The sequence below is a fragment of the Oryctolagus cuniculus genome, chromosome 1, assembly GCF_051225735.1.
Source record: "Oryctolagus cuniculus isolate XC-2025 breed Fujian yellow rabbit chromosome 1, ASM5122573v1, whole genome shotgun sequence".
NCBI classification, from domain to species: Eukaryota; Metazoa; Chordata; class Mammalia; order Lagomorpha; family Leporidae; genus Oryctolagus; species Oryctolagus cuniculus.
The window spans coordinates 172,671,176-172,694,916 of record NC_142867.1 but is presented as its reverse complement, the minus strand read 5'-3'; the positions used below and the strand labels follow the sequence as shown (position 1 = coordinate 172,694,916).

General features: G+C 37.8%; 1 protein-coding gene across 1 annotated transcript in view; it reads left to right on the top strand.

The window, feature by feature from the left end:
* Positions 1 to 23,741, top strand: part of PTPRD (protein tyrosine phosphatase receptor type D) — a 1,783,257-nt gene that overhangs the window by 272,319 nt on the left and 1,487,197 nt on the right. The window contains exon 4 of the mRNA XM_089316625.1: positions 3,278 to 3,316. The gene's annotated coding sequence lies outside the window, so the exon portion shown is untranslated. The remainder of the gene's footprint in view (positions 1 to 3,277; positions 3,317 to 23,741) is intronic.

Sequence of the window (23,741 nt, the reverse complement as noted above, 5' to 3'; positions counted from 1 at the left end):
AGAAAGAGTGAGAGAGGTTTTCCATCCACTGGTTTACTCACCAAGTGGCCACAATGGCCGGAGCTGTGCTGATCCAAAGCCAGGAGCTTCTTCAGGGTCTCCCATGGGGGTGCAAGGGCCCAAGGACTTGGGCCATCCTCCACTGCTTTCCCAGGCCATAATAAAGAGCTGGATTGGAAGTGGAGTAGCCAGCACTTGCACCGGCACCCATATGGGATGCTGGTGCTGCAGGTGGCAGCTTTACCTAGTACACCACAGCACCTGACGCTGTCTTGCTTTTTACATAAAAAATAGATGATTAAGTTTTATTATTCAGGGGCCAGTGTTGTGGCACAGTGGTGAAGCCAATGCCAGAGTCCCATATGAGCATCATTTTAAGGCCTGACTGCTGTACTTCTGATCCCTGCTAATGTGCCTGGGAAAGCAGTGGATGATGGCCCACGTGCTTGTTTCCCTGCCACCCATGTGGGAGATCAGGATGAAGCTCTTGGCTCAGCCCCAGCTGTTGCCTGTGGTGTCAGCGTCCCATATGGGCACCCGTTTAAGTCCCAGCTACTCCACTTCTGATCCAGCTCCCTGATAATGAGCCTGCATATGCAAATCCACATAGACACGTTAGAGGTTGGAGAAGAAGATATAATGGAATTAAGATGAACTGCTATTATGTATGTTTTCTTTTAAGGTGTTGGAAATATTTTGTAATTCATGATGCTGCTTGCACAACATTATAAATAACATGGAAAACCCAAATCAAATTCTTGGCCTTGTCTTGGTCATTGTGGCCCTCTGTAGAGGGAACCAGCAGATGGAAGATCTGTGTTTTCCTTTCTCTCTTCCAAACAAATAAGTAAATAAAAAATTTTTAGGTAAAGAGAAGTCAACCCATTGAAAATTAGCAAAAAAAATTGCAGAATACATTTTCAAATGAAAATAAATGACTAATAAATACATAGGAGTTCACTAAAACTCATTAGTAATCCAATACATATGAAAGAGCAGTCAAACTGAGGGCTAAAATTAAGCAAAATGAAAACACTTCCCAGTACAACAGTAGCAACTATCATACTCTATATTATTTGCTAACGTAGAGTGTATACAGCTTTCCTGACCTAGAAAACTTACTCCTAGGCAATGTGCAACAGAATTACACACACACATATAAAAGGATGCTCACTGCAGGATAACCCATAATACCAATATCTGGTAATGCTCCACCTATGCACCAATAGTATATTGGATACCTAATTTGTGGAATATTTGCCATATGGAATACTACATAGAGATGAAAATTGTTTCAAGCAACAAGATACATGAACCTTGCACAAATTATGTCAAGTGAAAAAATTGGACATTGAAGAATATATTGTATATGATTCGGTTATATAGAATTTAAAAGTAAGGTGAAATTTAAAAGGCTGACCTAAAAATGTGGAACTTTGACAAATATATAATTTTAATTAAAATTACAATACAAAAAATCTTTCATGGCATAGTCCAGATGACATGTAAAATTGCAATGAACGTGTGATAATAATACATCATTAATGTGACAAATCCATTATCATACATCTATTTACACTGATAGAACAAGCCATGAGCTTCTAAGTGCTGGTCATATTCTATTTCTGAGTGTTGGCATCACAAAGTGTTCAGTTTATGATGATTTTTAAAAGGAAGATTTTAAAAATTATCTCAGTGACAGGCTGAGAAAGAACAAGATTCCATTTGCTGATTCATTGCCTGCACAGCCAGTGCTATTCCAAGTTGAAGCCCAGAAGCTGAAAATCTATCTAGGTCTACCCTGCAGATGGCAAGGACCCAAGTACTGGAGCCATTACTTGCTACCTCCCAGGGTGTGTGTTATTAGGAAGCTGGAATCAGGAGTAGAAGTGATGCTTGAACCAGCCACTTCCATATGGGATAGAAGTGTCTGATGCAGTGGCTCAACTTCCATGCCAAACACTGTCCCCTGTGATGTCGTAAGGTGTTCATATACTTGCACTTTTGTAAACTTCTTTGAAGATTTATAACTCACAGTGAAAAAATAACTTAAAATATGAAAACAAAAGAAAATTTATCACAATACTCGGTGGCTCTCATGAACAGAAGTCAGATCCAGGGCCAGAGACTTTTGGGGGAGTTTCCAACTTAGAAATGTCAGAGGATTATTACATAATACTACAAGATCCATTAGTTCATCTTTATAAATTAACTGTTTGGTTTCTCCAATGACTTTAGGCCCAGAGAAGAATTTTAATATCTGTATTTAGGGTGATTCATTACCAATTATTAGTGTAGCATTTTGGAGATGGAAGTAACCTTATTTAGTTTTCTGAAATAAGATGCAGACACATAGTCATATGTACAATAAAATGATACACAATAATGTCAACTGCTTTTCTTACTGATTGTGTTCTCCAGAAACCTATGTATTTTAATACTCATACAATATGTGACTTCAAACTTAATTCCCAAGGCAAAAGGAAAAGGCTACCATCTAATGGGTAAAACATAATCTCCTCTGTTTTCTGATAGTAATGGTTGGAAGTTCAATATTTCTGCTCAAACACAGAGGCAGGCGGGTATATTTACAAAAGGCCTCACACTGTTTGCCATTGCCTTTACAGAAGGTAACATTTATAAAACCTTCCCATCCCGTGGCAGGTGCTGGGTCTTCTCTTGAGAATTTGTGCCATTCAGATATTGCCTTTCATTTGAACTTCAAACACCTTTAAAAAATAGAAGCTTCTCTTTAATATCATTGGGAAATTAAAAACCTTTTATTTTTATCATTGTAATATCTTCCTTGGACTTACTTTTCAAAAATAAATCAAAGCCGGAACTAATTAATCTGTGATAGCCAGCAAAAGCCTAAAAGCAGGAAGAGAATTTAAAAAACAAAGCTTTGTTCTGCTTTTTTTTTTTTTAATTCACCATAGGTAAATTAAAGTTATATACTAAATAGGGTATTGAATACACTTAATAATGTTCTCCCTTCCTTAGAAAACTGAATCAACTAATTGAATAACTGAAAAATATTTTTTAGAGCTGTACTTCATTTTCTTTCTTTGTTCATTGCAATGACACAAGATAAGGTTAAAAAAAAACTCAATTTAAGTGGAAAATAGATTTTCATATAAGAAAATTATCTGGAATTATTTCATTACTCTATAATAATTGTAACTAATAATGTTGGAATTATACCACTTTTTCTACTTTTTTGAACAGAAAACTAAAAATGAAAACATCTTTTTTTCTTTGTTTTGTTGTTTTTCAGGCGTGGACTCCTAGACCATCTGGTGACTTCAAAGACCTGGTGAGACTTTTTTTTTCCTATGGTACTTTGATATTTTTATTTGTTTTGCCACAAGGTTATGGTTCTTATTATTTTGACTCTACTTCTTTTTCTTAATTCTCCCTTCATTTCTACCTCCAGAAGCTGAATCTCCTAGGACCCGATGCATTCAGTCAATGATACCATAACCCACATCAGATGAACTGATAAATTCAGATTTTTTTTCTTAGAGATTCAACTTGATAGGTCATGACAGCATTGTAGATGGGGGCAGCATTGGTTGCTTAAAACAAAGCAAACCACTGAAAAAGTCTATGACAGGATAGATGAGATGCAAAAGGCTATTGATTTGAAAAAAAAAAAATGTTTAAAACAGATAAAATGCAATACACGAAAAGAGGACCCGGAAGAGCTGATAGGACAACTGAATTTTTAGAAGTTTTTCAACAGTACAATGTTGATTTTACAGTTTCCATATCGTAAAGCTAGAAATACACTTGAATATACTACCTTTTTCTGTGTGGAAACAAAATTCTTACAACATTTGCTTGACACATGTATTATAGGTGTGGTAAAGATGCTTTTTTGATGAAAAAGATAACTGGTTGAGATAGAAGATTTTCTTTTATGTTGTATATTTTCCCATAGAGCAGCTTTATGTTCCTGTTTGATTCCCCCTAGTTCTATTATTCTCCAAACATTGAAGAAATACTGTTCATATTCAAATTTATACATTGGAATCCTATAGTGTTCTCAACATATACACAATAGTGAAGCATTTTATCTCATATCTTACTAAAGAAATCACTAGCTTAGATTCATGTGTGTCTGGAAGTCCAAACTTTCCTTATTTCTGGGGTGAATTTGTAATTGTAAACCAAGTGTATTAAGAAATTCTAACCACTAATCTAAGTGAAATAAGTCAGGTCCAGGAAGACAAATATCACATGTTTTCTTTTATTTGTTGAAATTTAAAATATATGACTATAAAGATGGTGAAGAAGCTCTGTCATCAACAGTTATAAATAGTGCTTCACTGAATCTTACCATGTATGTGACAATATCCCTTCATTTCCCATGTTATTATTATGATCATGATTCCTTTTTGTGATATTGAGAGCTGTGATTTTGAGAAAGTATATATACACAAATTTTAACATCAAAATAATTTAAATAATTCCAACTTGATAGACTGCAGGATTATAATCTTAACACCATTCTTCAGTAATCAGTAGGCATTGTACAGTGAGGGAGACATAAAGGTTAGAAATTTCCTTCTTGTTGTCTCTTATGTCTCATTCCCAAATGGATTTCATGGTTTTTCAATGAGTGTCTTATGATGATCTTATCATGCCTTTTCCATGCTGCTTTCACCGCTATATTCACCAGCAAACAGTGACACAATTAATATTAGACTGTATGTGTAATAAATGTTAGTAAAGGCTTGAGGTTACATGAGTAGACATAGCATTTGAAAGGAAAACTCAAATTTGTATATCATATCTTCTTACATTCAAAAGCTACAGGACCATGTCTCTCCACAAAGCATTTTTCTTGGTTCCTATATTCACCAATTTATAACAGTATACCTTATTTTGGGGTCTGCATCCCTCCTAAAAGATTCTATTTGTCCGTGTTTCTCTCTATCTTATTCCCTACATTTGTGCCCTATGATAATGAGTAAAGAATAAGCTACCATTAGATGCTGTGCAGTGATGACAAGCTTCTCATTGTGCAGAATAGTTAAGCACTTCCTTGTGCAGAAACTTGCTAGAAGTAAGATTCTACACTACCTTTGGATAGGGTTACATAGAAATTTCTTCCAAATAACTTATGATGAATCTAGTGCTCTGTATTTAGTTGTAGATAGTAGCAACAAAAACTTGAAATTACATTTTTCCTTAATGGTTTTTGGAATTAATGACCCAATCTCCAATTGATATGTACCCATTAGATGAAGAGTTGGCCTCTCATTTATCTCATCAGTTTCAATCAGTGGAAATCTGTGATTAAGGCATTTATTGGGGGAGGTAGAATCCTATAATAGGCAGCGATTTTGTATCCTCATTTCCATCATATCCAGTCCTAGAGTTACTCAATATTTTCTTATCCTAAACTCATTCTGAGTTGCATGAGTTAGAACCAGAATTTCCTTAGTATCCTTTCTTCTAAATTCTACCTTTATTTGTTTAAATTGTCAGAATGCCCTTCCGCTTCTGGGTCTCTACAGTGATCATCTGAGTTTTACTCCACTTTCTAATTTGTCTCTTTATACTCTGCATTTAATAAACTTGACATGATTGATTCTGAAACACTTATGTTCATATTTATTTGTCCTACCATATTCCCGTAAGCTTCCCCTTGTCTAATCTGTTACAGAAGGGATCTTCATACAGTTTATTGGAAATATAATTGAATGTTTTAGTTTATTTTCATGCAACCATTTTTTTTCATAAAACATGAAAAATGTGTTTCTTCCACATCTGTCAATATATCTATTACCTATTGATTCCTTCAGGCCAAAGTGAAGTCTCACTTCCTCTGGAAAACCATTATGTTAAATATTGTAACACTTTTCCTTCTCCCTGAACTCTTGGTTCTCAGGGCCAGAAAGTCAGCATTTTACCTTAATCTACCATGTTCTAAGGTTCCTGTGTTGTGTGCATGTTCTCTCCTTCGCTGTTGTGCAAACTTGTCAAATCAAGTAACAATGCCATTTTGTTTAGTGCATAATATATAATACATTGCTTCATTTTTAGTAGTTGCTTAATATTTTCAATTGGCTAACTCAGTTCATTTCATTTAAAAATTTAATACTCAAGTATTTTTTTTTAAGACACATTCTGTTTATTCAAAAGGCAGAGTTATGGGGTAGGGGAGCAAGGGAGATACAGCAAGAGAGATCTTCCATCCAATGGTTCACTCCCCAAATGGCTGCAATGAACAGGGCAGGGCCAGTCCAAAGCCAGGAATGCTTCTTCTGGATCTCAAACATGGGTGCAGGGGCCCAAGAACCCGAGCCATCTTCCACTTCTTTCCCAGGCACATTAGCAGGGAGTTAGATTGGAAGTAGAGCAGCAGGGACTTGAACTGTTGTCCATATGGGATGCCAACATTGGAGGAAGCTTAACCCTTTATGCCACCATGCCAGCCACTCACAATTTCATTTTGTAATGGTTGCTTTTCCCCAGTTAAGACTTTCAAAGAAAACAATGACATGAATATGAAGCATAGTTAATAGTATTATCTGAAAAAGAATCCTGAATAATTAATTATGCACACTCTGAAGAACTATAGTTTAAAGTGTAATTCTAAAGAAGTATAAAATTCAGTAGAACAGACAAAAAAAACCAAGAGGGGTTTAATTCTGTAATTAATACACAGTTATTCTTAAGTGTTGAAAATTAACTGAAATGTGATCCCTGTTAAACATAAGAGTAGGAATAAGAGAGGGAAGAGATGTACAATTTGGGACATGCTCAAGCTGACTTGCCCCAAATGGTAGAGTTAGAAACATACCAGGGGACTCCAATTTAATCCCATCAAGGTGGCATGTAACAATGCCATCTCACTAGTCCAAGTGATCAATTTCAGTTCACAATTGATCATAATGAAAGGACTAAGAGTCAAATGGAGCACATAAACAAGTCTAGTACCTGCTAATACTAACCGATAGAATAAATAAAGGGGAGAGTGATCCAACATGGGAAGTGAGATACTCAGCAGACTCATAGAATGGTGGATGTCCTAAACAGCACTCTGGCCTCAGAATCAGCCCTAAAGGCATTCCAATCTGGCTGAAAAGCCCATGAGAGTATTTCAGGTATGGAAAGCCAAGACACTCTGGCAAAAACAAAACAAAACAAAACAAAACCCTAAATGAAAGATATCTGTGAGTGAGATCCCAGTGGAAAGAACAGGTCTTCAAAAAAGGAGGTACCTTTCTCTGAAGGGAGGAGAGAACCTCCACTTTGACTATGACCTTGTCTAAACAAGATAAGAGTCGGAGAACTCAAGAGGCTTCCATAGCCTTGGAAACTCATGACTGGTGCATAGGGAGATTACTGATGCCATAGACAGCAGTGTCAATTTGTAAAGTCAACAACAGGAGTCACTGTGCACTTACTCCTCATGTAGGATCTCTGTCCTTAATGTGCTGTACATTGAGACTTAATGCTATAACGAGTACTCAAACAGTATATTTCACTTTGTGTTTCTATGGGGGTGCAAACTGTTGAAATCTTTACTTAATGTATACTAAACTGATCTTCTGTAAAAAAAAAAAAAAAAAAAAAAGAAGAAGAAGAAGAAATTATCAATTCCCAACTTGACTCTCACTGGGATTAAACATGACAATAGGTCTGATCTGATTTCATCATCATTTAAAAAATCATCTATTATTTTTCACTTTATGTTTCTGTGTGGGAGCAAACTGTTGAAATCTTTACTTAATGTATGCTAAACTGATCTTCTGTATATAAAGAGAATCGAAAATGAATCCTCATGTGAATGGAAGGGGAGAGGGAGTGGAAAAGGGGAAGGATGCGGGTGGGAGGGATGTTATGGGGGGAAGCCATTGTAATCCATAAGCCGTACTTTGGAAATTTATATTCATTAAATAAAAGTTAAAACAAACAAACAAACAAACAAAAAAAGAAGTATAAAATTCAAATCAAAGTAGTACTGAAACATAAATAACTTACTAATATTACAAATTAAATACATAATAATACACTATATTTAGTTGTCCTATAGCTCTCAAGGTAAAACAATAGTAGAGAACTAACATTGATCACATAAGAGTTGAAATTTTTACAGAAAACCTTATTGTATTGTTTTTTCACTTATGTAAGATAATGTATTTAGTGCTTACGATTCACTGAATTTTGAGTCTGTGTAATTGTGGCAATTTGTTCCAATTCATAAATTTTATTTTCTGCACCTGGAGTTTGGACCTTTTAAGAGGTCAGCATAATAACACATGCACAATGATGCACAGTCAAAATTTTTAAGAATTCATTGTGTATCAGCTACTTTACATAAATAGTCTTACTTCAGCTTTCTGCTTGCACTTTGAGGAGAATATTTTGTACCATATTAGAGATGAGGAGACTAAAGATCAGAGAGGTTAATTAGTTCATCTAAAATCATCATAGTTAATAAATCAAAATGCTGAAATTTCAATATATTCCTTGGACTTCAGTAACTACACTGAGATGTCATTGCCTCGTTTCCAATAAGGCTCAGTTCTGCAGATATTTGAGTAGTAATCCAAGGTCCTTAAGAGTGTGGATACATTAGTGGTTAAAATGAGATTTCATCTTTTTTAGTTTAAAGTTATATGAGAAAATTTCAAAGGTTGCTTGCTCTACGTCCAAGGAGAAAAAACATCGTTATAACTTAGGCCCAGATTTTGAAGCTATGTATACATATCTTAAATATTTTGTATATATGTAAAACCCTGTTGTTGGTAAGTGAGGTAAAATTAATGAAACCAAGTTAATCCTTCTGCAACTAAACAGTAGTGATAAATTGATACTTCACTTTCTCATTTATGTTCAGTTTTTCAGTATGACTTCTATATAAGTATGGCCACCCTAAAAATTTTTATAGTGTTGCATAAGGTGATTCAAATTTATACACTTAGTCTTAGCCATGAAAGTTATTTCAAACAATACAGATTATTCAACTATAATGTGCTTTCCAGGAACTGAATGCCACCTCCAGTCCAGGGAAGGGAATATCATTATGTACTTAAAATTTTATCTACAAATCACATTGAATCTGTTAATTAAATTAATTAAAAATTAAAATACAAAACATTTTTAAAAATATCCTGATGTTTTACTAAAACATTTTAAAAAATATCCTGATGTTGTACTCTCCCCATAAATGTTAAATGTCTGCTATTTAATTATCATATGATTCCTGTGATTCTTAAGTTGTGTATATAAATTGGAATTAATGAAACATATACATATGCCTGCCTCACAGTTTTGCTTTGGTAGACAAACATATGAAAATACTTTGTAAATTCTAAAATAATACATAGTTATTAAAATTGTTATCACAGTATGCTATTTGAATAGAAATTGTTACATTATGGAAATAAATCCTATGTTCAGAGATCAAAGGAAGGAATTGTTCTTTCATGTATTGTTCATTCTCTTCCAGTTTATTGAGTATTTTGTGCAAGCTCTCTGTTAGCCATTAGGTGCATGACCCTTACCTCGAGCACTTTCATTTTTAAATTTATGTGCAATTAGGAGCTTTCATCTATGTACTTTTTTAAATAGTTATAAAAATTATGAGTTAGGCCTTTGTTTTGCATAGCTGAGATAGGAGCTTGTTAGAAATCATGAGGATGATTTAACTGGTACTATTAATGTGTACATCAATATCTGCATTTTCTTTCCTCGTTGCATATACAGGATTATGTTTTCCTTCCACTTCTCAATTAAGTGGAACCATGGAATTATTTGTGACCAAGGAAAAGTGGAAGTGAAGAAAATCACTTCTGTGCAGAGGAGGTGAACATTCTTTTTGCATTTTTGTACTGTCTCCTTCCTGTGCATAGGAGAGTATAGATGAAAGATGATTTTACAACAGCATTGTCACAAAACTGTATCATCCTGAGTACCCGAGTCTATTGCAGGAAGACAGCTGCTGTGGACAATCTCCCAATCCCACAGCTAGTTTATGTGAATAAGACATAAATTGTGTTGTCTTAAGCTACTGAACTGTTTTGTTTTGTTAGAGCAGCATAAGACCTGTCGAAATTAATCAGATGGTCCTACAGAAAATAAGTACTTGTAGGGTTTGCATAATTCCAAAATCCAGTAAAGGTATATTTTGATAATTTTTTGCGTTAAAGTAATTATCTCATGACTCTCATCAAATAACCTGGGATACCATTTGTTTGGTTTTGCAATCAACTTAAAGCCCCCAATTGAAAGTCTTGGGAAAATTATTCACTTACCAAATATCTACATAAACAGTATGAAATACTGAAAATACAAGACATGTATCTAAATTCACAATGGGTTACTTTGCAGTTGAAAAGTGAACATTATTGTAATAGTTTTGTTCTTTAATCTTAATCACTAAGTAGCAATCCATGTCAAAGACCATCTAATAGTCATTCGCAGAGTTCAAAAGAATCAGCATGACTTACAGGATTTTATTTTGATGCAGTGCTTAGTTAACCATGTTAACTCTAACCTGACTTTTTGGAATAATCTAAAATAATACTTCTTATTGAAAATCTCCCTGTGCTTTTTCATTTTTACTTTTAAGAGCCGTAATAATGTAAATGCCATCAATGTGCCAACTAGCATCATTTCTGCAACAACTAATTGGTAAAACATAACCTCTTTTTCTTCACACATTGGACCAGAGATCAAAAATAATTGTATACAATTACCTGGATTTGAAAGGATTGAAATTTGTGGCTAAGGTAAGGGCACAACACACTGTGCTTCACAGAATATTTTGTGTCAATCATCACTACCCTCTAAAATAGTTCTGAGGAAATAAAGTCCATCTCTGTAATGTTTATTCAACTTGTAAGAATTAGTTACTGTATCTGACATTCAATTCACTTGAAGTTTTAGATCCCTACAATAACTTCCCTCATTGAATACTTGCTTGTCCCTTTCACCTAACTTCAGGATGGAGGGTCACAAAACATTCACAGGGTAGTACATTTCCATTTTGAAGGAATATTAGTGTTTAAATATTTCCCTGGCATTAAGCAACAATTATTTCATATTAATAGGTTGCCCCTCAGGGTGTAACAGGACTCACATATTTGATAATAATGATCTTGTGTTAGACTCCAGTAGTGTTGGTAATTGGACTACATGGACTAATTTCAGTGGAAAGTTAAATTACCGACTCTTTACCTTTAGATACTCTGATTGGATATAGCATATTAATAAATACTTTTATGAAAAATTTAAATAGTGATTCTAATAAATCTACTGACATAATCTTATCTATCATGTGCTAATTTAGTTAAAGGACATCTTGTGGCGAATTAAGCAAGGCAGTCCCCGTATGATTTCTTGCCTGCTGTCTTAGGCTAAGCAGTTCTTCTCCAGATACTCATAAAAAAGAGAAATGACAGTTCTTTCCTGTAACTTTTAAAACTCCATATTTACTATTTTGTTCTTATATGCTACTCCTTTTACTTTGCATACTTAGAACACTGGACTTATTGTCTAACAAGTATTGTGTGTCTCAGGTAGAGGGAAACCCTGCAATTTGCAGGGAAATGTCGCTCCCCCTCTTCGTGGAGGAACAACACAGGACCCTGCGCTGTTCTTTCATCTGCTCGGCCCTCCCCGGGTTTGCTGCTGGTTCTTCCTGGGTTGGCTACCGACCCTTCCACCTCCGTGGAAGGGCAGTTCCCCCTGCCACCTTCCCCACTTCCGCGGGGGAGCGGCACACCGCCGGCCGGCTCTCTCGGGGGCTGCTCAGGTGTTCCTTCAGATAGATGTTCCTCTTAGATGTTCCTGGTGCATGTTGTCTCTCTCCTCCTTTATAGTCCTCTTCCACCAATCCCAACTCTGCTACCCACACGCCGAGTACGCTGCTCTCCTCCAATCAGGAGCAGGTCCTGCTGTTTATTGGTTGAACTGGAGGCAGCTGTGTAGAAGCTGTTTCCTCCTCTCCCAGCGCCATATTGTGGGAGAGCAGATGCATAGAATAAGTCTTAATTCCAGTAACTTTAGTCTAGTCCGAGTTGCTCCCAGTTGCTCCCCACAGATCCCCCTTTCTTTTTATTTTTGGCGTTGATACACGCCTGTCTTCGGTGCCCCGCAGCACACACTCTGCTCTGCTTGCTAGAGTTGCCCACAGGTGCTTACAAGCCCTATCAATCAGGCAAACGGAATCCGGGTCCTCTCTTCGCCATGTTGTGAGGAGGTTTTTAGGCGCTGATGCGTGCCTGAGTTTGGTGCCCTGCAGCGCATGTTCTGCTCTGCTAGAACTGCCTGCAGGTGCGTACAAGCCCTACCAATCAGGTAAACCGAATCCAAGCCTTCTCCTTGCCGTATTGTGGGGAGACTTATTGATGTTAATTCGTGCCTGTCTTCGGTGACCTGCAGCCGCCCACAGGTGCTTATCGTCTTACTAATCAGGCAGACCAAATCCAAGCTCTCTCATTGCCGTGTTGTGGGGAGGCCTTATTTTTCTCTATTTCTCTATCTCCGGGCATTCCTATTTCTCCTATTTTACTTCTATCTGCCAGCATTCCTATTTCTCTCATTTTACTTCTAAACTTCCGTTTCTCTTATCTCCGCGGCTTCCCGGCGCCAGCCCCGAGGCTGCTTCTCGGCACCCACCCTGCGGCGGCTTCCCGGCTCTGCGGGGCTTTCCCGGCTTCGCGCGCACTCTGCGGTCTCCGCGCCAGCCTGCCCCCGCAGCTTCATCTTCCCTAACATTTTTCTCTACCCAGTATGTTTCCTAACTTTTCTTCCAACAATATTCCCCTCTCATTTCTCCTGGCTTCTCCCCACAGTCCATATCCAAGTCTAAGTTTCTTCTAGGTTTCACTTTCACTTTCAACCTGCAGTCCGTATCTGAGTCTAAGTTTCTTCTTGCTTTCACTTTAAATCCTAACTTCTTTCCCACAGTCCATATCCGAGTCTATGCCTAGGCTTTCAATAGCTTCTTCCGGCACCTTTTCCATCCGGCTTTTCCCTAGGCTCTTTACTAGTCTCTCTCTCCGGTATTTTCCCACTTCTTCCCGTTTCTTCCCTCTTAGGTTTCCTATCCGAGTCACGGCACCATTATGTCACTCCCCGTCTTCATGGAGGAACGACACTAAACCCTGCCTAGGCTTCATATCCGAGTCACGGCACCATTATGTCGCTCCCCCTCTTCGCGGAGGAACGACACAGGACCCTGCGCTGTTCTTTTATCTGCTCAGCCATCCCCGGGTTTGTTGCTGGTTCTTCCTGGGTTGGCTACCGACCCTTCCACCTCCGTGGAAGGGCAGTTCCCCCTGCCACCTTCCCCACTTCCTCGGGGGAGCGGCACACCGCCGGCCGGCTCTCTCGGGGGCTGCTCAGGTGTTCCTTCAGATAGATGTTCCTCTTAGATGTTCCTGGTGCATGTTGTCTCTCTCCTCCTTTATAGTCCTCTTCCACCAATCCCAACTCTGCTACCCACACGCCGAGTACGCTGCTCTCCTCCAATCAGGAGCAGATCCTGCTGTTTATTGGTTGAACTGGAGGCAGCTGTGTAGAAGCTGTTTCCTCCTCTCCCAGCGCCATATTGTGGGAGAGCAGATGCATAGAATGTCTTAATTCCAGTAACTTTAGTCTAGTCCGAGTTGCTCCCAGTTGCTCCCCACAGGGAAAGTCCCTGTGAATTTCTTGTTGTCGTCGTCTTGTGTTTGAGAGAATGCTAAGAAAATTGTTTTCAATTGCTCTGAGCCTGAAAACCACTCCTACAATTCCAACAATACCAGCTCTTTTTTTTTTTTTTTTTTTTTTGGACAGGCAGAGTGGACAGTGAGAGAGAGAGACAGAGAGAAAGGTCTTCCTTTGCCATTGGTTCACCCTCCAATGGCCACCGCGTCCGGCGCACCGCGCTGATCCAAAGGCAGGAGCCAGGTGCTTCTCCTGGTCTCCCATGTGGGTGCAGGGTGCAGGGCCCAAGCACTTGGGCCATCCTCCACTGCACTCCCGTGCCATAGCAGAGAGCTGGCCTGGAAGAGGGGCAACCGGGACAGAATCCGGCTCCCCAACCAGGACTAGAACCCGGTGTGCCAGCGCCGCAAGGCAGAGGATTTGCCTATTGAGCCGCGGTGCCGGCACAATACCAGCTCTTAATGTCAAAGATATATAGCTTGAAAAGTTTCCTACAAATATATAGAGAGGCATATGAAATGTCTTTCTAAACATCATTTCTGTTTTCTGTATCATGTTGTATTGGTTTACACTGTTGAAAATTTCTTTAGCAATTTCATAAACAGAGACATAGGGAAACTTGAAAAAAATACTGATTGAGATTAAAGAAAGTCAATATTATCTAATACATTTAATCCCCTTCCTATAAAAATTGAGTATGCAATTTATTTGAAATCTTTTATGCTCTTATTTATAATTTTCACAAATAAACACTGATTCAGTTTCAAATAATTATCTTTGTCTATTGAATTTTCTTATAGGCATATCTTTGTTATTAGAGTAGTTTCCAAATATTTGTATTACTTATTCATTTAAATATCCTTTATCAAATAGTTCTTTCCACAAAAATTGAAAGCAGTATCCCCAAAATGTACACAAATTCCACAGTATGTATATCATACATAAATATTTGCATTTTTGACATGTATAGTTTTTGCCACAGCCATCAACAATTGATCTGAATCTTTATTTGGTCTTTTCTTATTATAGTTTCACTATATAAAATCATAAAATATGGAATCCAAGGCAATTAAAATTACTTTTAAGAATCATGCTTCAAGAATATTGTACCTTCCTGAGAGTACTAGATAATGGTAAATGGCAAATGGGCTTGAGTTTAGGGGAATGGCACTGTGCTAATAGGAATATATTGGAGAAGTTACACTGCCTGCTCCAGATATTGGTGTCCACTTCAACCTCATTCACTGCTGTTAAGATACCCCTTACAGTCTCACTATGTGCATTGGTTCCCAGACATGGAAGACTCTTAAATGATTGGCAAGTGCACATTGTTGTCTCAGTGTAAATGTGTGTATCTATGAATGAAATCTGTAGGTATAGCTTGGAGTAGAGCTAACTATGAAAATATAGAATATAGAAGATTAACTATGGTGTAGTACTCATAGCTCCTTAGTATAGTATGTCAGTGTTCTGTTACATAGGTATGCAAACTTTCTATAGGCTGTAACAAAGCATCTTTTTGTCACATAAAATATAATATGTTGTATTAATCATGTTTTACACTTTGTTAGCCAAGTAATATTTCATTCATAATACTGGATTGGTTGGATTCTTTTAAGATTATTTTTTAAGATTGATTTAAAAGAGTTACAGAGAACTTCATCTCTTGTTTCACTCCCCAAATGGCCAAAAAGCTGGGGCGTGGCTAAGTCAGGAAACTAGATCTCTGAGTCTCCTACATAGGTGGCCGTGTCCCAACCACTCAGGCGATCTTCTGGTTCTCCCAGACACATTAGCAGAGAACTACCTCAAACCAGGTTCCACATGGGATGCCAGCATTTCTGATGGTAACTTAGCCTACTGTGCTACAACCCTGGGCCCCTGAATTGGTTGGATTCTGACTTGCCTCTAGTTTGATTGTTCTGGAGTCATCTGCTTGTTGAAGTGGTGTGAATGGCCAGAAATGACAAAAAGTAAAACTTCTAGTTATTAAAGTTATGGTCAAATTTTAAGTGTTATTTTGAAAGTATCATTCTCTTGTTGAGAAAATCACTTAAATTCCCTAAAGTATCACAATTCATAATTTTTCCAAAAGTATTTGATATGATGAACTTCTAAAATGTTAGTTCATTCTCTTAAAGAGGGAAACATGGGCAATTTATACCTTCTACCAACTTGTGCTTGAATATTCACAAACACTTGATTCTAAAATAAATCAAGGAACCTGCATGAGGGGACTATATTAATACTTAGACAAAATAATCCTCACTAATATTTATGCACAGCTTATTGCATGAAAAAGAAAAAATTTAAAATTATATGTACAAAAATGTTACATGAGAATGGCGCCACAGCTTAATAGGCTAATCCTCCACCTGCAGCGTTGCCACACTGGGTTCTAGTCCAGGTTGGGGCACCGGATTCTGTCCCAGTTGCCCCTCTTCCAGTCCAACTCTTTGCTGTGGCCCGGGAGTGCAGTAGAGGATGGCCCAAGTCCTTGGACTCTGCACCCGCATGGGAGACCAGGAGAAGCACCTGGCTTCTGCCTTGGGATCAGCGCGGTGTGCCAGCCACAGCGGCCATTGGAGGGTGAACCAATGGTAAAGGAAGACCTTTCTCTCTGTCTCTCACTGTCCACTCTGCCTGTCAAAAAAAAAAAAGTTACATGGTATTCACAATATAATTTTTTTTATGTAAGAGCTCAAATTTATTGTTTTATGTGTCTGATGACTGTTAATTCTCATTCTGGTGCACAAAATGATTCTATCATTCTTAGTACTAACTTGATTAAAGTGCCCTTCTACCACAGAACAGAGAATTTATCTGAGTGACAACATCTTAGGTTTTACAAAGAAGAGCCATTATCACCATTGCTTTAAGAATTCTTTTTTCCTTGAAGATTTATTTTATTGATTTGAAAGAGTGACAGAGAAAGGTAGAGACACACACAGAGAGGTCTTCCATCCTCTGATTCACTCCCCAAATGGCCAAAATGGCCAGAACTGAGCTGATCAGAAGCCAGGAGCCAGGAGCAGCTTCTGGGTCTCCCATGTAGGTTCAGGGGTCCAGTGGCTTGGGCTGTCCTCTGTTGCTTTCCCAGGTGCATTAGCAGGGAGCTAGATTGCAAGTGGAGCAGCCAGGACTCAAACCAGTGCCCATATGGGATGCCGGCACTGTAGGCAGGGGCTTTAGCCTACTGCACCACAGCTCTGGCCCCAGCTTTAAGAATTCTAATAGGCAAGCTGTTGTGATGTGGCAGGTTAAGCAGCCTCTTGAGACACCAATATCCCATCCTGGAGCACCTGTTAGAGTCCTGGCTGCTTTGCTTCTGGTTCAGCTTCCTGCTGATGCACCTGGGAAGACAGCAGAAAATGGCCTAAGTTCTTGGGTCTCTGCTACCCATTTGGAAGACCAGGATGGAGTTCCTGGTCCTTGTTTTCAGCCTGCCCCAGACTTTGCAGTTGTGGTCATTTGGTGAGTCCAGTTGTTTAAAGATCTCTCCCATTCTTCATCCCCCTCACTTTCATGTAAACAAATACTCTTAAAAACAAAATCAAAAACAAAGCATCGAAAATGTTCCTATCTATCATTTTCCTATTTCCATACCAAATCCAAAATGCAGGAAAAAGAATTGCATCAGAGAGATTGAAATTCATGATATCACCATTCCAGAATCCTAAAGTAAGACTGGGAAAGACATTAATAAAGTTGCACATTTAACTTCCATGATAGCAGCACTGCATCTTAGTGAAATGTAGGCCTGGTTGACCAAGTCTGTAGGTGTCAAGGTAAAAATTCTACTTGGATAGTGGAAGACAGATCAGGTCTCTAGTAATTAGATGTGTGCTCCCTAAAAAAGATACGTAATTGAAGTTCTGTTGTGGCATGATCTTTTTCTGATTGATTCCTCTTAGTAAGTAAGACTGGTTTCATTAAAAATGTATGGTCCTTCTCATACTTGCTGTCTTTAGAAGCATAATTTTAAAGCTTTTTATACTATATTTTGATTATTTAGCAGGACTGTAGCATGTGCAATTTTGAAATTTAATAAGTAAAATCTTAGATGTTGCCTTTTAAAATACTCCATAATCCTCTGTTGCAACTTCACATGTGTTAATTGTTCCCCATTGTTTTAATGTAGCAAGTCAAGCCAGATTTTCTTTGTAGGAGTAATGTCCATGGGAATAAGAGTCATATTGGGAATTCTGTTAAATCTTTCAAGTTAGTCCAGTCACTTTTAATTCAAATAATATAGGCAAGGGGCCAGCACTGTGGCCCAGTGGGTTAAAGTCCAAGCCTGTAGCACCAGCATCCCATATGGGTGCTCCTGGCTCCTCGCTCGGATCAGCTCAGCTCTGGCCATTGCGGTCATTTGGGCAGTGAACCAGCTGATGGAAGACTGACTTTCTCTCTCTCTCTCTTTCTCTCTCTCTCTGCCTCTGCCTGTCTCTTTAACTCTTTCAAATAAATAAATCTTTGGGCCGGCGCCACGGCTCACTAGGCTAATCCTCCGCCTTGCGGCGCCGGCACACCGGGTTCTAGTCCCGGTTGGGGCGCCGGATTCTGTCCCGGTTGCCCCTCTTCCAGGCCAGCTCTCAGCTGTGGCCAGGGAGTGCAGTGGAGGATGGCCCAGGTGCTTGGGGCCTGCACCCCATGGGAGACCAGGAGAAGCACCTGGCTCCTGGCTCCTGCCATCGGATCAGCGCGGTGTGCCGGCCGCAGCGCGCCAGCCGCGGCGGCCATTGGAGGGTGAACCAACGGCAAAGGAAGACCTTTCTCTCTCTGTCTCTCTCTCTCACTGTCCACTCTGCCTGTCAAAAAATAAAAAAAAAAATAAATAAATAAAAAAAAAATAAATCTTTGAAAAAAAATAGGCAGGCTATGTTTAATGCACTGGTCAGATTTTGTAAGTGTGTCTTGACTTAAGGTTTTCCCCTTCATGTCTTTAAATAAGAATTTGAAACACCAAATGATTATTCTTGGTCTGAGCATATATGTACTGCCATGGAAACTATATTTTGCTCCAAGATTCTTTTCATGTATCTTGAGATTCAGCTGTAGGCCAGCTGTAACACCTACTTTTTGGTAATTTTTGGCAATTTAAATTTTCTAGGTCTGAGATTTTTCATTGCAAAATTAGAATATAGCCATAAGTAGTTGCCAATTCTGGAAATCAATTTTGTTTTTTATGTCTCACACTTTTTTTTAGTATTTAAGTAAAGAGATAGAAGATAGCTTCTTAAATTTTCACCAAATTTTCTATAAAGTTGAAAAACATGAAACTCTTGGTGGCATGATTGCATTTTATCTTTATTGTTTTCTTCTCATACTTTTTATGTCACTTTCCCTTATATAAGAAAATGTTTCTGTGTATTTTTCTTTAAAGAATGCAAATTGATAACTATAGTATTTGATAACCTAAAGCATTTTTTAATTTAATGAATACAAATTTCATATGCACAGCTTTTAGGAATATAGTATTTCTTCCCCCATTCTTGCCTTCCCACCCACACTCCCATCACACCACCTACTCTCTCTCCCATTCCATTTTACAATAAGATTCATTTTTAATTGACTTCATATACAGAAGACTAACTCTATACTAAGTAGAGATATTAACTGTTTGCACCCACAGACACACAAAGTATAAAGTATTGTTTGAAGACAAGTTTTACCATTAATTCTCAAAGTACACTTCATTAAGGACAGAGGTCCAACATGAGGAGTAAGTGTACAGTGACTCCTGTTATTGATTTAACAGTTAACACTCTTATTTTTGATGTCAGTGACCAACTGAGGCTCTTGACATGAGCTGCTAAGGCTATGGAAGCCTTTTGAGACCACAAACTCCGTTGGTATTTAGACGGGACCATATGCAAAGTGGAAGTTCTCTCCTCCCTTCAGAGAAAAGTACATCCTTCTTTAATGGCCCCTTCCTAAAGAAGCATTTTGTGTTTGTAAAATAAACACTATTTTCTTTCCTTCATCAGTACTAAAAAGCTCAGAATTCTTTGAATTAGCCATGACTTCAAACCCATACTCAATTTCCCAGTCATGTAACGAAAGTTTTTGAGAGTATGTTTTGTGGTACTCAGGAATACTGAGAATTTATACAGATTCACTTAGAAAAAGATAGGATCTTCATTTCAATCAAGTCTTCCATTACTATTTTTTTATATTAGTTTGCTAAAATTTGAGTTATGTCATAAGTGTTTTAGAGATGAAGCTATTGAGTGCTCCTATGTCTCCTTATTCTTTTTATAAATGAAATGTCTAATAAGCTGAGAGGAAGGGTAGACTACAATAAGATCAACTGCTTCCATCCACTACACAGAAAATGGGCTTATCTTTCCCATTTTCTCCTAAGTTGTCAGATTTGCAGAGCTGACATGGAATATGCCTTCCATGTCCATGAGAAAACATCCTCCTGCAATTGCAAGACTCATTTGTTTGAATCATTCTTTCCATGTATGTTCAAAAGTAAAATGATAAGACTGGTTAAAATAGCCACAAAAGCAATGTAAACAAAATGAGTACACCTTATACATCCCTCATTGAAAGATGAATTTATCAAAAAGCTTTTTATCACCTGTTTAAGAATCTCATTTTATATAGAATTAAATATTTTGTGAAGATTGCAAATCACAACATTCTTCAGCCTTGATTAACATCAGTTTGAAGTAGAATTTGAAAATATGGTTCTTTTCATACTCAGGTAAAGGATTCATTATTTTTTTTTCTTTAAAGATTTATGTATTTGAAAGGTAGAGAAGGAGAGAGAAGCAGAGATCTTCAACCCTGCTGGATCACTCCCCAAATGCTCACAATGGCTGGAGCAGCAACAGGCCTAAGCTAGGAACCAGAGTTTTATTCAGGGTCTCCCACATGGATTCAGGGGCCCAAAGAGTTGGGCCTTCTGCTGCTTCCCCAGGCACATTAACAGGAGCTAAATCAGAAGTGGAGCAGCTGAGACTTGAATTGGTGTCTAAATGGGATGCTGGCGCTGTAGAGAGCTGGCCCCCATGTCCATTGTTATAAATGGACATGTTCTCTTAATATTTAGGTGTAGTGCTTACTCTATCTGCATGTCAAATATTTGTATCTAGATTCTATTTCAAGTTGAGGATTTTTCACACACATTTGTATAGTCTTTTTCATTTTATCCATAGCAAATATTTTTCCTCTAATTTTACAAATCAACCGAAAGAGTACACTTCATGTTTTTATTTGAATACAACATTTTGCTCATCATTTTTCATCTCTAACTAGGGCACCAATAAGACTTTCTAATCTTTAATGTTATAGAATGATAGAGATATTATTAATATGGCACAGCTGCAAGGAATTGGAAGTTAGCTAATCTACATAAACAATTCAACAAATATTCACAGAGCACTAACTGTGTGCCAACCATAATCAAACCCTCAGAATTTAGAGGTGAAAGTGCACTGCCTTCCTTCCAATTACCTACAATGTATTGGGCACATCAAACTAAAAATGGCAGGATGGTAAAAGATTGTGTACCAGAGGAAAATGTATTCAGAAAATCCCATTTTACTAATAAAGAAGCTGGAGTCAAAGTTATTTGCCCAAAGACAATTGGATGAGGATCTAGAATAAACCTAGGCTTTCTAAGGTCTTCCCTGTTGATATACAGTTAAGTGTGGTAGGAAGTGAATTACCATTGCTGAGTCTTTGTTCCTCCCGTAAAAAATGGCAAAAAAAAAAAAAAAGATCATAACAGTCAACAAAATAAATCACATTATATTGAGTATTTGCATCCCATACCCAATCTGCCCCACCTAATCACCACCCTGCCTCCATTTCCATAGGAAGATGAAGAAAGGAAATTAATACATGTTTATCTTCAGCAGTTACCTCCTGCCCAGGTGATATGCCTCAAATTCACCCAATATGTTGCTGCCTTGAAGAATGTAGATATTAAACTTCCACCTATGGTCCCTACTAGCAAAAAAAAAAAAAAAAAAAAAGTCAGTGCTTTCAGCATAATTAGCTTTTTTGTTCTTTAAGCCTCTCTTCTTCCTAGATGTCTCTGAAACTGAGATTGATTCCTTACAACATATAAACCAGTAAGTAAATATTAAATATTAACACAGTCCACCAGGGGGTGTTTAAAATCTTGCTGTTAATAGTACATATAACAATAAAAGTAACTTAGTCTACATACCCTTGAACTAATATGGGAAAGTATCTTTAATATTTTTTTAAAAGATTTATCTTGTTTGAAAGGCAGAGGAACAGAGAAGGGGGAGGGGAAAGAATAATCTTCTTTTACTGAGTCACTCCCAAAATGACCACAGCAGCCAAGGCTGGGCCAAGTCAGTACCAGGAACTCCTCCCAAGTTTCCCACAAGGGAGGCAGAAACTCAGGAGTTTGAGCCATCACATTTTGAGAGAGCTTGATTGGAAGCAGAGTACCTAGGACTCAAACCAGCAGTCAGATTTGGGATATGTAACCCAACTGCACAACGGTGCTGACTGTGTTTTGGAAAGACCACCACTTTCCTTAGTGTGTTTATACATTTTTTTTCTTGTGCATTAATCTAATTTTACTGCAGGTTCTGCCAAAAAAAGCGCTTCATTGTGTGTATGTGTGTGTGTGTGTGTGTGTGTCTTTGTGAGAGAGAGAGAGAACTAGCTAATAGTCTCAATTACTTGACAAAATGGCCAATGTTTTACTCACTGGTATGAACTGATGAAGCCATATTTTATTCTAAATTTAACTTCTCATATATATATATATATAAATGCATTCAAAAATATGTAGCATGTCTATTATAAGAATTCTCAAAATTGCCTCACATGTGCACAGTATTGTATGGATATTGGCAGAAACCAAGTTAATCCTAGAAACTCTCAGGTTGACTATATTAGTGTTTAGTGTTGCAGTGATTTAGCAAAGCAATTGCTCTTGTTGATCTTTCTTGGAAAAAGTTTTGTCACACAAAAATGCATTTTATCCCTATGATAAGAACAGTATTTATATCAATTAAGAATTAAAAAAAATACAACTTTGTGTTGTGTTAGCTTCAAATAGGACAGTCTAGTGAGGAAAAAACATGTCCTGTATTTCCACATACTACCTTGTTTTCAATCAATTTTTTCCTTAAGTAGAGCAGCTGTTTTAAAATATTTGGGCCATCGTACTCTGTATGCGTCTGTGTCAGTTACTTCACACATGAAACACTTTACATTATCCATGGAATCAAGTGACTGGAGGCTAGAAGAAGGGAGGACCGTCTACATTAGCATTTATGCTATAGAGACACAAGCTTAGAGACAGAAGCCACATAATTAGGAAGGCAATGAAAAAGCCTCATTCAGGCCCTGAATTATAAATTTCATGAGAAACGATTGTGATTTTATTGAAATTGGCTAATACCTTTCTGAAGCTTTTTTTTTTTTTAATTTATTTATTTGAAAGGCTTAATTAGAGCTAGACAAAGATCTTTCATCTGTTGGTTCATTCCCAATGGTAATGACAGCCAGGACTGGGCCAAGCCAAAGCCCAGAGCCAGGAACTTCTTCCATGTCTCCTACTTAGGTCACCCTGTACTGCTTTCCTAGACCATTAGCAGGGAGCTGGATCCAAAGTGGATCATCTGGAACTTGAACTGGAACCTTTATGGGATGCTGGCCCTCCAGGCACTGGCTTAATCTGCACCACGGTGCTGACACCCTGAAGTTTTTTTTTTCTTTTTCTATTGATATTCTTTTCTTATGTCTCCTCTGCCCTGTGATGAAAGAGCATGAATAGAATAGTTTATATAATAGTCTCATCTCTTGAAACAGTGATTTATGAGATTCTGCATTTATTTTTCTAAATCCACCCATCCTTTCAAAGACCAGTTCAATTTTAGTTCTTCTATAATGCCTCAAAATGCACAAATAAATCTCTGTTGGCCTTAAGTACTATTAATTTATGATTTGAAAACTGCATTTTGCCCTTGGCATCATCTGTTATAATTGTTTTATAGATGTTTATAATTTCTCTCCTCTCTGTTCATTGTAATTAATCAAGGACAGAGGGACAGCCCACATTTCGT